Genomic DNA, 12,500 nt, shown 5'->3' on the forward strand with positions numbered 1-12,500 from the left:
GCCCAGAAATGGATGTCGTTCGCAAAAAATTCCAACTCCAACCACCGTGTCTGGTGACTTGAAAAAGAGTCAGCCACTGGTTGTCATATGACACACTGCGAGTTTCGTATGACAAGGACCATCTTCCGGATGACCATAACATAACCATCCATGGAATGCATTCCAGCAAATTTGAAATTTATTTGGCGCCCTTCGCAAATACTCAGTTATGATATTCGGTGGGCGCTCCAAAGCAGCCGCTCATCCCTGCTTTTCACAACTCAGGAAGCACCAAAGCAGACGCTCTCTTTTGGAGCATCTATATTTCCTTTTACCAGTGGCCAATGCTTCATTTTTTGCTCTCCGGGATAGACATGGCCTCCCTTACATTCAAAGCCAATTCCGCCATGAAACCTGCAACCAGACGCAACTTCGACGCCAAAATACTCCCCATATTTGGAGATCCCATGCTTCCCCTACCGCCATAAATGAAAATGGAAGACCATCTAAAAGATGTTTCGGCTCCGGTGCGATGTCCTGCCGAAGCTAAATTTGGAGGACTGGAAAGTTGAGATTGAGCACATGCAGACAATGGAAGCTAAAGTTGGAAACCATTAACGAGTTCAGGCCGAAGCTTAAAGACCTGATGCAGTCAAATATTAAACAATTTCACTAGCATCAATATTCGTGCACAGATCCGAGCAGGCCAGCCCGAGAGGGAAGCCCAGACGCGGTCATCCAGCTTTCAGATTCAGAGGACGCGCTCCGTTTTGGGTGCCGAATTGCAAAGGTGCCACAGACCACTGATGAGGATTGAACTCGCCCCGGTATTCTCTGTTATTTTTGTTGGGATCTCGATGTGTATCTCGGCTAAGTGGCGGCATTATTTCTGTCAATATGTCGAATGTAATGTTCAGGTGTCAACTGTAATGGTTCAGGTGTCAATCGTCTTTGTCCAGATGTCTGTTTGTCTTTGTCCGGGTCAGTCCATGGCCCTGGTGTCTTGGTGTCGTTTCAGTCAATTTATGTTATGTAACTGTGTCGGCAATGGTCAAGCTACAATTCCAATTTTGAATCTTTTCAATTTTGGAACTGATAACAGGGCAAGGCAAGGGCTGACAGGCAAATTTTCTTAGCCTTGCCCATTGTACTCTATTTTGTATCTATGTTTTGTACGATAATAGAATTAATCATATTCAGAAAAAAAATATATATATATTCATGCACAGATCAACTGGAGCTATTCAATATTTGATGCAGGGCTACCTACACTACATTATTAAATTTTGTTTATTTTGGTTCTGTAATTTGCATAGGTGTGTTGTGCATCTAGGAAAGAATGATCTTTTTTTACATGAACTATCCAAAATTTAGTCCATTTACATGATGATGCTGAATGTATTTTTTGAACATTTTACATAGTTCATGCACATTATTCTTTTTGTTTGAAACTTATTTCACAAATAGTGTTCTTTTAATGAGATTGACGTTGAAGTGACTTAAATGAAAAACATGGTATGTGTATTTCAATTTCTAGTTTGTTGACTTTTATTGTTTAATTTAGTTGCAACAATATCTACATTTACTATTTTCATGTGAGAGTAATTATGAATATAATTTGCAGAAGTTAGATAAAAATGGTAAAAATTAGTATTAAAAGTCATGTGAAGGGTAGTTTAAAAATAAAAACGTTATAATTTTTTTTGTGATGGGAAGGGTGATGGCTCAAATTTAATCTCTCACCCCACTTGAAGTGTCTTATCCCTTGTATTTGCATTATTTCCATTTTAAAGGAAAAAGAGCACAACATTTTCACTTTTTAATTGTGTTTTTTTGGCACATCTTATACTCATAATAATGATAATGATATGTGATTGCATTTTTTTTCTATATTTTTCATATTTTGTCAATTTCATATATTTAAAAAAACCTTAGTTAATAAATTTAATATTTAAATTTAAAAATCAATACATTTATGGCAACATATGTAAATGTATCTCTATAAACTAAAATTTAAACAAGTTAATAAACATACATAATTTTTCATATTTTTTCAATTTCATATATTTAAAAAAACCTTAGTTAATAAATTTAATATTTAAATTTAAAAATCAATATATTTATGGCATCATATACAAATTTATCTTATAAACTAAACTTTAAACAAGTTAATAAATTTACATCGTTTTTCTTAACATGAGAGAAGAGTGCTAAAATCAGGTCATTTAATAAATAAAATATGTAAGTTTTGAATACAATTATTTTGCATAAAGTGTTGAAATAAAGTTAATATGTGTTACTAGAATTTTTTCAAAACAACCCAAAAGGGAAAAATAAAATTACAATCCTTTGAAGCTACAAATAAAATTAGAATCCTTTGAAGCTAAAAATAAAATTAAAATCCTTTGAAGCTTTATACATATTAAAAATAAAATAAAAAATAAACAGGTTAAATATTTGACTTTTGTGAAGTTTTATACATAGAAAGTAGTTGTGCAACAAACCATGTGATATTAAAGAATTTGCTAAATATACAAAAATAAACGAGGAGTATTACTATTTCTTGCTATACACGTTATTGTTAGAAAAGAGTTCACTAAATATGCAATAAAACGGAGTATTAAAACTAATACCTCAAATTACTACATTGTTTTTTGCTTTATTATTACAAAAGAATTCGCTAAATATACAATAACATGAAGTATTAAACCAATACTTCAAACTATGACATTGTTTCTTGCCAAGCACATAATTATTAGAACAGAATTCGTTAGATATGCCAGAACAAAACTGTGACCAATCAAATCCGTTCATACACACAATTAATTCATTTCGAATGCATTTAGATGGTTGCAGAGTATGTGTGGCCTATCCTATCAGAGCTATATTATGTATTAAAAAACAAAAGTAGTTTATTGAATTTAGAAAAAAAATAGTTCATTTTTCCTAGATGCACAACACACTTATACAAATTGAAGATTGAGAATAAACTAAATTTAATAATGTAGTGTAGGTAGCCCTGCATCAAATATTGAAAAGTTCCAGTGGGTCTGTACTTGAATATTACGTCAAATATTGAATAGTTCCCACTCGTCTGTAATTGAATATTGCGTCAAATATTGAATAGTTCCAGCTGGTCTGTATTTGAAAATTGATGCTAGCGAAATTGTTCAAATATTTGACTGCATGAGATCTCTAAGCTTCCGCCTGAACTTGATAATGGTCTCTAACTTTAGATTCCATTATCTAAATGCGCTCAGTCTCAACTGTGCAGTGCTCCAAATTTAGCTTTGGGAAGACACATTCCACCGGAGCTGAAACATCTTCCAGATGGTCTTCCATTTTCATTTCTGGCGACAGGGGAAGAATGAGATCTCCAAATATGGAGAGTATTTTGGCGTCGGAGGTTTCATGGTGGAAATGGCTTTGAATGCAAAGGAGGCCATGCCTGTCCTAGAGAGCACAGAATGAAGCATTCGCCACTGACAGAAGGAAATAGAGATGCCCCAAATAAGAGCGACCACTTTGGTGTTGCCTGTGTTGTGAAAGGTGGGGATGAGTTATGTACTTGTTAGAGTCGGTCTTTACATCCCTCCGTCAGAGATCATTTCTCTTTTTGCATTTCATTTTTAGGTGTCTCGCTCGATTCACTCAGTGGCATTCTGCTAAGAGCATGCCATAAATCTGACGGAAAGGTCTTGTCATTCATTACTCCTCATGCCTTATGCATGCTAGCTCAGGTCTGTTCATCAAAATCAAGTTTTAAAGTCACTTACAGTCCTGTTTCAGTTTTTAGATCACAAGAGTAATTTCAGTCATTAGGTCTAGGATTAGTCAATTTGGTCTTCAACAATGTCTAATAATGCCATCAAACTCATGAGGGAGGTTCTTAATAAGTTGTTATTTCAAAGATTTTCATCATCATATGGATGGATTATGACTTTTCAGGGAGGTTCTTAATAAGTTGTTATTTCAAAGATTTTCATCATCATATGGATGGATTATGACTTTTCTTCAAAACTCTGTTTTGAAGAAAATTCAACATTTCGTTTTTTTAATAATTTTCAAAAAAATTCAGTTGTTGAATTCTTCAGGCGCAACCCTAGTCTCTTTTGCCAAATTCCATGTCAACTATCCCTGCAAAAAATTGCCAAGAATTTCATTATTTCAGTCAAAAAATCATAAAGGAAATTTAAAAACAGAGTTGTATTAAAATGGAAAAAGTGCTAATGCCAAAACATTACGAAGATGGGTCTTGGAGAGTCAAAAATCAAATCCATGCCTTTATAAAGATATTTTCATGAAGATCAATGTCATTTGCTTGCCAAGACCAAAAAGAAGCCACTCAAAGCAAATTGGTTGAGTTAGTGTGCGATTTGGGTGAAGTTGGAGGAAACTTGGCCGGTGCGGCGCATAGAGTAGGCGGCGCGGCGCATTGGGACGGTGCAGCGCATTGGGTATGCGGCGCGACGCATACACCTGAAAGCCCGAATTTGCTTGAAATTTCTCCAAATTGCCCATAACTTGCGTGGATTTGCCAGGTAGGGTCGTTATCTTGGTATTTCATCCAATTTTGTGATAAGTTATGGTGGTTTATGGATGATAACGATTGAAACAAAAATCTTAAACCCTACCTCCAAAGTACCTCAAAAGGAAAATTGTTGTGGGTTTCAAAATCAGTGTTTTGCTACCAAAGTCACTCCTCCTTCCCATTCCTCCCTTGTTTTTATCATTCCCTAATTTCCTACCCCCCTAAGCTCATTAATTCCTTCTCCTAAATGCTCTGTCCCAAATTCTCCAATCTCACACCTCAAACCCTACACAACAATTCCTAACCCTATACATCAAATCCTACATCAAATCCCTCAAAACCCTCCTACATTTCCCTAATCCCTATAGTCCCAATAGTCCCTAATCCCTTACTACTTTCCCTCTTCCTAACAGTCCCTTGTTTCATTTGTTTCCCCTTGGTGGCAGAATTTGAACACATCACTAAAAGAGCAGTTCAGCACAATTTTCCTACACTAGCATCTTTTTCTCCAAGGCAGTTTGAAAAACAGCAGTCATGGCATCTGAGAATTCATCGGATTATGAAATGGAAACCCAAAGTGACTCCCCCATGGAGGAACATGCACCCCGGAGGCCTCATAGAGGAGGTAGACATATCAGAGAAGAACCAGTCACCCTCACTGAATTACAGGCCTGCCCTCTTGCCATGTTTTGTTTCTAGCATCAGTCATGCTATGAGTTTTGTCAAAAGGTGGCTAGTGTTCAATTTCATCATGAGTTGGCTCGTCTATTTGTGCTACATTTACATGGAGATCAAGCTACCTTAGCCAGTGTCACCTTCACATTTACACCAGAATCTGTCTCACTAGCAACCGGCATACCAAACATTGGTGAACCATGGACCAAGAGGAAGAAGATTGACCGGCAGCATTATGAGCCATACATTAAAACCGGTTTCTTGAGGCAGAGCAAGAGAGTGTTTCCATTCCGATATCTGAAAGATGAATATGCTCCACTAATGAAATTGATCATGAAGTATTTCAGCTGTGAGGGACGGTTCTCTCGTTTATATGCTTATCACATCAGGTTGCTCATGCATTTCACCAGGGTACGAATGATGAACATTTCGTATTTCGTTTGCCGGAACATAGAGAGGATGACCACCCTTGTGCAACACAAAACCCCTCAGCAGCAACTTAACAGTGTTTATCATTTTGCTCTTATTAAGATTTTGGTGGTTCATCAGCTTGGATTACAGGGCATCACTTGGGATGATTTCATCTCTCGTGACTTCTTCAGAGCTTCACAGGGATTATCAGAGGTTAAGCATGAGACAGGTGGACCTTCTCATCAGTATGAGCGCCATGAGACCGCTAGTGTGCAGGTATTCATCACATATCAGAGAGGCACTAGACATTTGTTTGCAGCAGTGAAGCGAGTGTTATCTCCACCCGGGGTGGAAGGGGCCTCGCTTCCTCCATCAGCATCACAGGTACAGGACAAAGGCAAGAGGCCAATGCAGGATGAGGGGCCCTCAGGTGAGCAAGAGATCGACTTCATTCTCGTTCATGATGATGATACAGATACGGGCCCACAAAGTGCCAAACTTAGGGAGATCATCCAGGAGCAACAAACAGAGATCCAAGCCTTATCCCTTGACTTGGAGAGAGCTAAGTGGACCATCAGAGGAACAAATAGCTTGAAGATCAGCAAGCAATCATGGAGTTACAAAACATCCGCGAGAATCGCCAAGCTGCACAAAGGAGAATAATTGAGCTCATGTCATTGGAGAAAGAGGTTAATGAGGATCGGGAGTCTAATCTCGAAAGAATCAACATCCACTTGGAGAGATTGTTGGACAAGGCCGATAAGAACCATGCATTACTGAGACACATGGCTTTCCACTACATGGCACGGAACAAGGTCTGCAAGGCACGAATCAGGAATTTAAAGGCAAAACTAAAGAAGGCAATAAGGAAGAAAAAGAGGAAAAGGGAGCTTGATCATCTTCAGATATTGGCCGAAGCCTCTTTAACCCCACATGACACTGAATGAAGGAGCTCCAGCCCAAATTTCAAAAAGTTTGGGGCATTTTGACAAATTTTGGCACAAAAAACAGGGTTTTTCTCCCTATGAGCCACGCCACGTGGCACGCGCTTTTGCTAGGGAGCTCCAAATTGCAAAAGGTTTACATTTTTGGATTTTCCATGAAAAATCATGGTTGCTTGTGCATGGCCAAGAAATTTGGGCAAGTTTTGAGTCCCAAGGAGGTCAAAAACACTCAAAAAGTGACCTCACTGCCCCTATTTTGACACACATGAAGCAGTCTTGGGATATTGAAGTTTTGGAGGGGAAAATGGGCACCAAATTCAGAAATTCCACTTGGATTGGAAAGTAGACAGGTAGGGCTTTCCAACAAGCACACTTGGGTTCAATTTGGACTTCAGAAAGTGCCTAAAAATCAGCTCCAAAATGGCGCGACGGATACAGATTTTGCCGCGGTGCATAGAGAATTTTGGCTTGTTTTACACTGTTCAGCGCAACAATTCGCCCAGTTTTGACCAGTTTTGCTTCTTGAAGTTATTCTTGACTTTTCATGATGTAATTTGACAACCATGATGTAATATTGGCACATTTTTACTTGTTCTAGAGGATTCATTCACTAAAAGGTGAAATGTGAGTAAATGAATCAGTTTCCTTCCATATAGGGGTAAATTGTTTGACTACCTAGATTTCAGTTCCTTGTTTAGAATTAGTTCAAACAGCTCCTAGAATGATGAGCTCGACCCCTAAAGGCAAGGGAATAGGTTTGGTTTGTCTATATTATGTAATTTCTAAGTCATTTTCCAAGTTGGACACTTGGGATTGCTTGGCACTCTATTGTACATTTCATTTCTGCAATTTTGGCAAAGGAAAGACCAGGGTTTTGCAGCACTTGTTGGGATCATTGTGGCTCTGTGTTAGGATGGCGTTCTTCTCCATGTATTTGTAAGTTCATGAATGTTTATGTATGCCATTTCCCTTCTCTTGCTTCTGAAATTAAACTGATGAGTACTTAAGGAGGAATTCATAAATTGCTATGCTCTGCCTTTGATTTTTGTTTAGTTTTATATGTTTTCTTCAGTTTGCAGAGGATCCTTGATATAATCTTGCCCTCTTCAGCTTCTCAACAATCCTTTCTATCCATTCATTCAATTTAAGGCATCCTAACCATTGCTTTTCTCGCCCCAACTTGAACTTTGCAAGAACTAACCCTCATCCCCGGACCCAAAATTTGCCTCTCCCATTTTTCCAAAAAAACCCCCAAAAAACCCAAAACAAATCCTTGTACTTAATACCTAGCCTAAAATCAGTTGTTAAATCAGTCATCTCAAGCCCTATCAATTATCTTTTGCTGAGATTGACCCGAAGAGAGCCCTCTCCTGTCCTCGTAGGGCTAGCTACGAGGCTGAGCGTGGTTTGATGTGGACCTAGAACCTTGTCTTTTCAGCCTGAGGCAAATCTAGGATCTAACAGTGCTGACATGGCTAAGCACATCCAAAATATCATCGCTGAGTATTTACGGAGGGCGCCAAATAAATTTCAAATTTCAAATTTGCTGGAATGCATTCCATGGATGGCTATGTGACGGTCATCTCGCAGATGGTCCCTGACAGTCTATCATACAACAACCAACTGCTAACTCTTTTTCAAGTCACCAAACTCAATGGCCAGAGTTGGAATTTTTTCCGAACGGCATCCATTTCCGGGAAATTTCGCCCCCCTACTTAGACTACTCCATAACATTCTTATCTCTTGGTCCTGGAACAAGCTCTTATGTCTAGTTTTCTCAATATGGTCAACCTCTTCGTTCATGTACTTCAACCAATTTGCATCTTTTTTATCCTGAGAAAAATCATTTTGTTCCACTACAAATAGCAAAGCTACATTTGGTTGAGCATGGGGATTTACTAGCCTTCTTGTCTAAATACTTGTATTCAAGTCATCAACAATTTAGTCCGTTGGGTGATGTTTTTGCACATACCTTGTAGGATATTTGCATTGTGAAATAAAGGGTTCTTTGATGTCTTCATTTATAATTGGCTCATCTGAAAAATAATTAAATGAAAATAAAATAATATTAGAGAGGCAAAACATGGAGGAAAAGGCTTTTAAGCCTGAATGTATGTATTCACAAAGAATGATGATACAATATAAATACATCAAGCTATGTCTCAAAACAATTAGTCTATCTTGGACATGCAATCTCTTGGTTGACTAAATATCTCAACCACACACTAATATAGGAGGCTAAGTAGTTGGAGAGAATCTCTAAACCAATTAGACCTCAACAAACTCCCAAGTATTAGGAACAAACTCATTCTAGAATTAATGAGCACATCAAAGGAAAGTAGGAATTATATTTTCCAAGTTTCATAATTTTATTATTTTGGAATTATTGATTGTGAGCATGAGGCTATCATTCCCCCCCTCAATTATATGTCTAGAGTAAGAACTTGGTACCATCTCTGAGTCTTCATTTTGAAACTGCTGATCTGAGCCTCAATGAAAAACGGCTTGAAAAACCGCCAAAATTAGTTGCTGAAAACTCCAATATGAAGAGAGTAAACCAAGAGAAGTGAATCAATTGCAAGTCTAACACCTCCCTGAAAATTCTTGACAACTCAATCTAATGCCAAGGTATAATGAAAAAGGATCTACTTATCCTTTGCTGGGTCCAATGACCATCAAACTAAAGAAAAATGCCCACATTTTCTCTCAATCAACATCCCAATCGCTTGTCCACTGAAAAATTTTGATCCCCCCTAGAAAATTGTGGTGTTGTCGAAAATTTCAGTCTGACTACCATCATCATCAATTCAATTTCAATTTCATCATCATTTCTCCCCTTTGTCAATTGAAAGGATATACCATAACTATATGCATTTGTTTTGAACTCCCCCACCCCAGATGTAGGAGAGTTTCTCTTTTTAATTTTGTTCAATTCTTCAGGCAACTTTATCTTTACCTCTCTCCTGAGTATATTGTGGGACTTATGCAACTTCTTTACTTCTAGATTCCATCTCCAAGGGTTTATCCATGCGTAATTAACTTTCATTTTAGTCTTCTTCTGTATTCGACATTTCTCTAATAGATGATTTGTCTTCCCACAATGAATACAAAGATGGAGGTCATAACATTTACTCTCCATATGGCCATTTCTCTTACAATGGTTACATTTAACAAGGTTATGGGTATTTTCTAGAAAACTTGCACTTACAAACTGAATTGGTTTTGAGAAACATGGAACATAAAAATTATTTTCTTTCTTGTTTCCCAAGTCATGTCGATCTTTTTTTAATAAACTTTCTTCCCAAGGTCTAATCACCCTCTTGGAAAGACCATTTTCTTGTTATTATTCATACCTACTACTACTGTTGATATTCTATTCTTGGTTCATTAAGTCATTTGTATCACACTGAGCATCAATCATCTCTATTAACAATTCATCTTTATCGCATGTTGCATCAAACTTTTCAGTTAGATCTTTCGTACAACTAGTTGCATCACTTTAATTTAGTAGCACAACTTGCTAGATGAGATCATCTATGTCACAACTTTCATCAACCTAGTGGACTAGATCATTTGTGTCACAACTTTCATCAATAAGCTAAATGAGGTCATTTGTTTCACAAATTTCATTTTTTTTTTGTATGAAGTCTTTTGTGTCACAGACTGCATCTATCTTTTTTGTACATCTTGCATCAAGTAGATCTTATTTTTGCCTCAACTTTATCTAGAGTGAATTAATGAGTTGTTCTTTCATATCTAGTTCATTTTGAAGATCTTTTGTTGCTTCTAATGTGCTATTCATTTGATTAATTAAGTTTTCATTTTTCTTTAACTTCCACTCAAGCACTTCAATTTTGTTGTACAATTCTTGATTGCACTCTTGCAATTATTTAATTTCTACCTCTGCAATTTGAAGACATTTTCCTCCTTTACCCATTTTTGGTCTTTAACACACTCTCTTTTACCCGCTTGCTTGATTATCACACTCGCTTGAACTTAGATGTGTTCTTTGCCTACCGAAAGTCCACCCAAGTTAGTGATTTTTACAATGTAATGTAATGAGGAGATGAATTCTTATTTTACTTTTAACGAACTCAACCACCTACCAATTTTTACTTAATAATTCAATCAAGGCTTGGGTGTTGGGTTCAACTGAGGATGCACCCTTTTTGTTACAACACAAAATTTTCTTAAGATTGGACTCGAATTTGGACTCAACTTAAACTATTCATAACTTGGACTCAACTAAGAAAATGACTTTTCAAACCCATATAATTACAACCATATCACTACAAAATCAAAACCATTTTATATCCCAAACAAACTTGAAAGCCTTCCTTCACATGAATTTTAACCAAATAACTAAGAAATTTGGAATCATTTAATATTACAATCTTTAAATTAGCATGTCGAGACATAAAAGTTAATTTTGCAACTCGATAGTGACCAAAATTACTATGCTTCTTAATAAAGAAGCATATGCATCCATACTTCAAGATGTTCCACCATTTAACTTCAATCCATTCTTTATCATCCAACATTAAAAATTTCCATTCATTCTATCAATGTGTTTTATCGACTTATATGAATTTACTTTTTGACTTTCTTGAAATGATCCACGTGATCCTTTTTTAAAAATGAGTTGAAAAAATAATACAACAAATGATTTGCATAAATGAGTGCAAAGGAAATTCGTCGAGCAAATAAACTTAGACTTACACAAATCTCCAACACAAGGCACACATTCCTCTAGTTTGGTTCCACGCATAGTCCTCGAGATGGGTTCCACAATATTGGTTCACACGCTGGTTGATGTCCACAAGGATCTCCAGGTAGGTGCTTCCTTAGGTGGTTTCACGCAAACTCCTCATAGTGTTTATGCTAAACCATCATGTTTCTTATTACATCGTAGAAGTGTTGAAGTCATTTGGGGCCGCTAAGGGTTGTAAGGGTGGTATCTCATTTCCAATCTACACACCTATCTTGATTCCGAAGTCGATGGTAGTTAGAACCATGTGAATGCTACATGTGGTACCTGGGAAATGAGATTTTCGAGAACTATGGCAAGTGCATGGAATTGGCGTTGAGATAATTGATCAATGCAATGGTCATGAGTTTTGTAGCAGCTGTCTATCCCATCGCAAGGATCTTCGTCATGGAATCTAGTGTAAATAACTCTGCAGTATCACCCATAACTTAGAATCGGGGCATTTGTACACAATTTCGACACACAATGATAGCTACATTCAGTCACTGAATATTTACAACTCTAATTGTCATTGTGTTGTAGCAGCTACAACCACCCTCCAAAATTTTTCCTTAGCCTCATTTTGGAGCCTCCCTTCCAACCTTCACAACACTTTGTCTTGCTTCATCAAATACTCAAGCTTCAATGTTTTCCTTGCATAAACGCAACCTGTCGATCACAGTCGATCCATTCATCTCACAAGTTGTTCACCCGGACTTGGTCTAGCTACAAGCTGAGTAGCTTACCCTTGAAAATTACACATTTCTGGAGGGTAGCCAGCCTTCCCTCCATAAATTTCCCAATCCTCTGTGGTAACCTGTTGGGCTCCACGATTGCGCAATCCTACCAGCCAACACTCCCAACAGCATTTGCGCAAATTTCCCCAGCGAGGCTGCTCAACCTAGGATTTGCTCAAATGTGGACACCACTCAGATGCTCTGCCTAGAAATTGTGCAATCCTTCTAGGTAGTCAGCCTAGATCCCAGCCAAGAATGCGCATTTTTCCAATGCAATTGAGAAATTGCATGCATGAACAGTCCAGTTGACCAGTTCCTCCCAGGACTGAGGAAACTTAACTTGCATCCATACATGACTTCCTCTTACCGAAATAGCAAGATACAACATTCAAAGGAATCCCTTGTCTCAAGGATCTATGTTTAGCAATTGGAGGTTACATGTAAGGATCCATTGAGAAACCTCCCACCAAGTGTCG

Source organism: Pinus tabuliformis, chromosome 4_1 (assembly GCF_031772625.1).
Source record: "Pinus tabuliformis cultivar Carrire ecotype Pingquan chromosome 4_1, CPIR1, whole genome shotgun sequence".
Lineage (NCBI taxonomy): Eukaryota > Viridiplantae > Streptophyta > Pinopsida > Pinales > Pinaceae > Pinus > Pinus tabuliformis.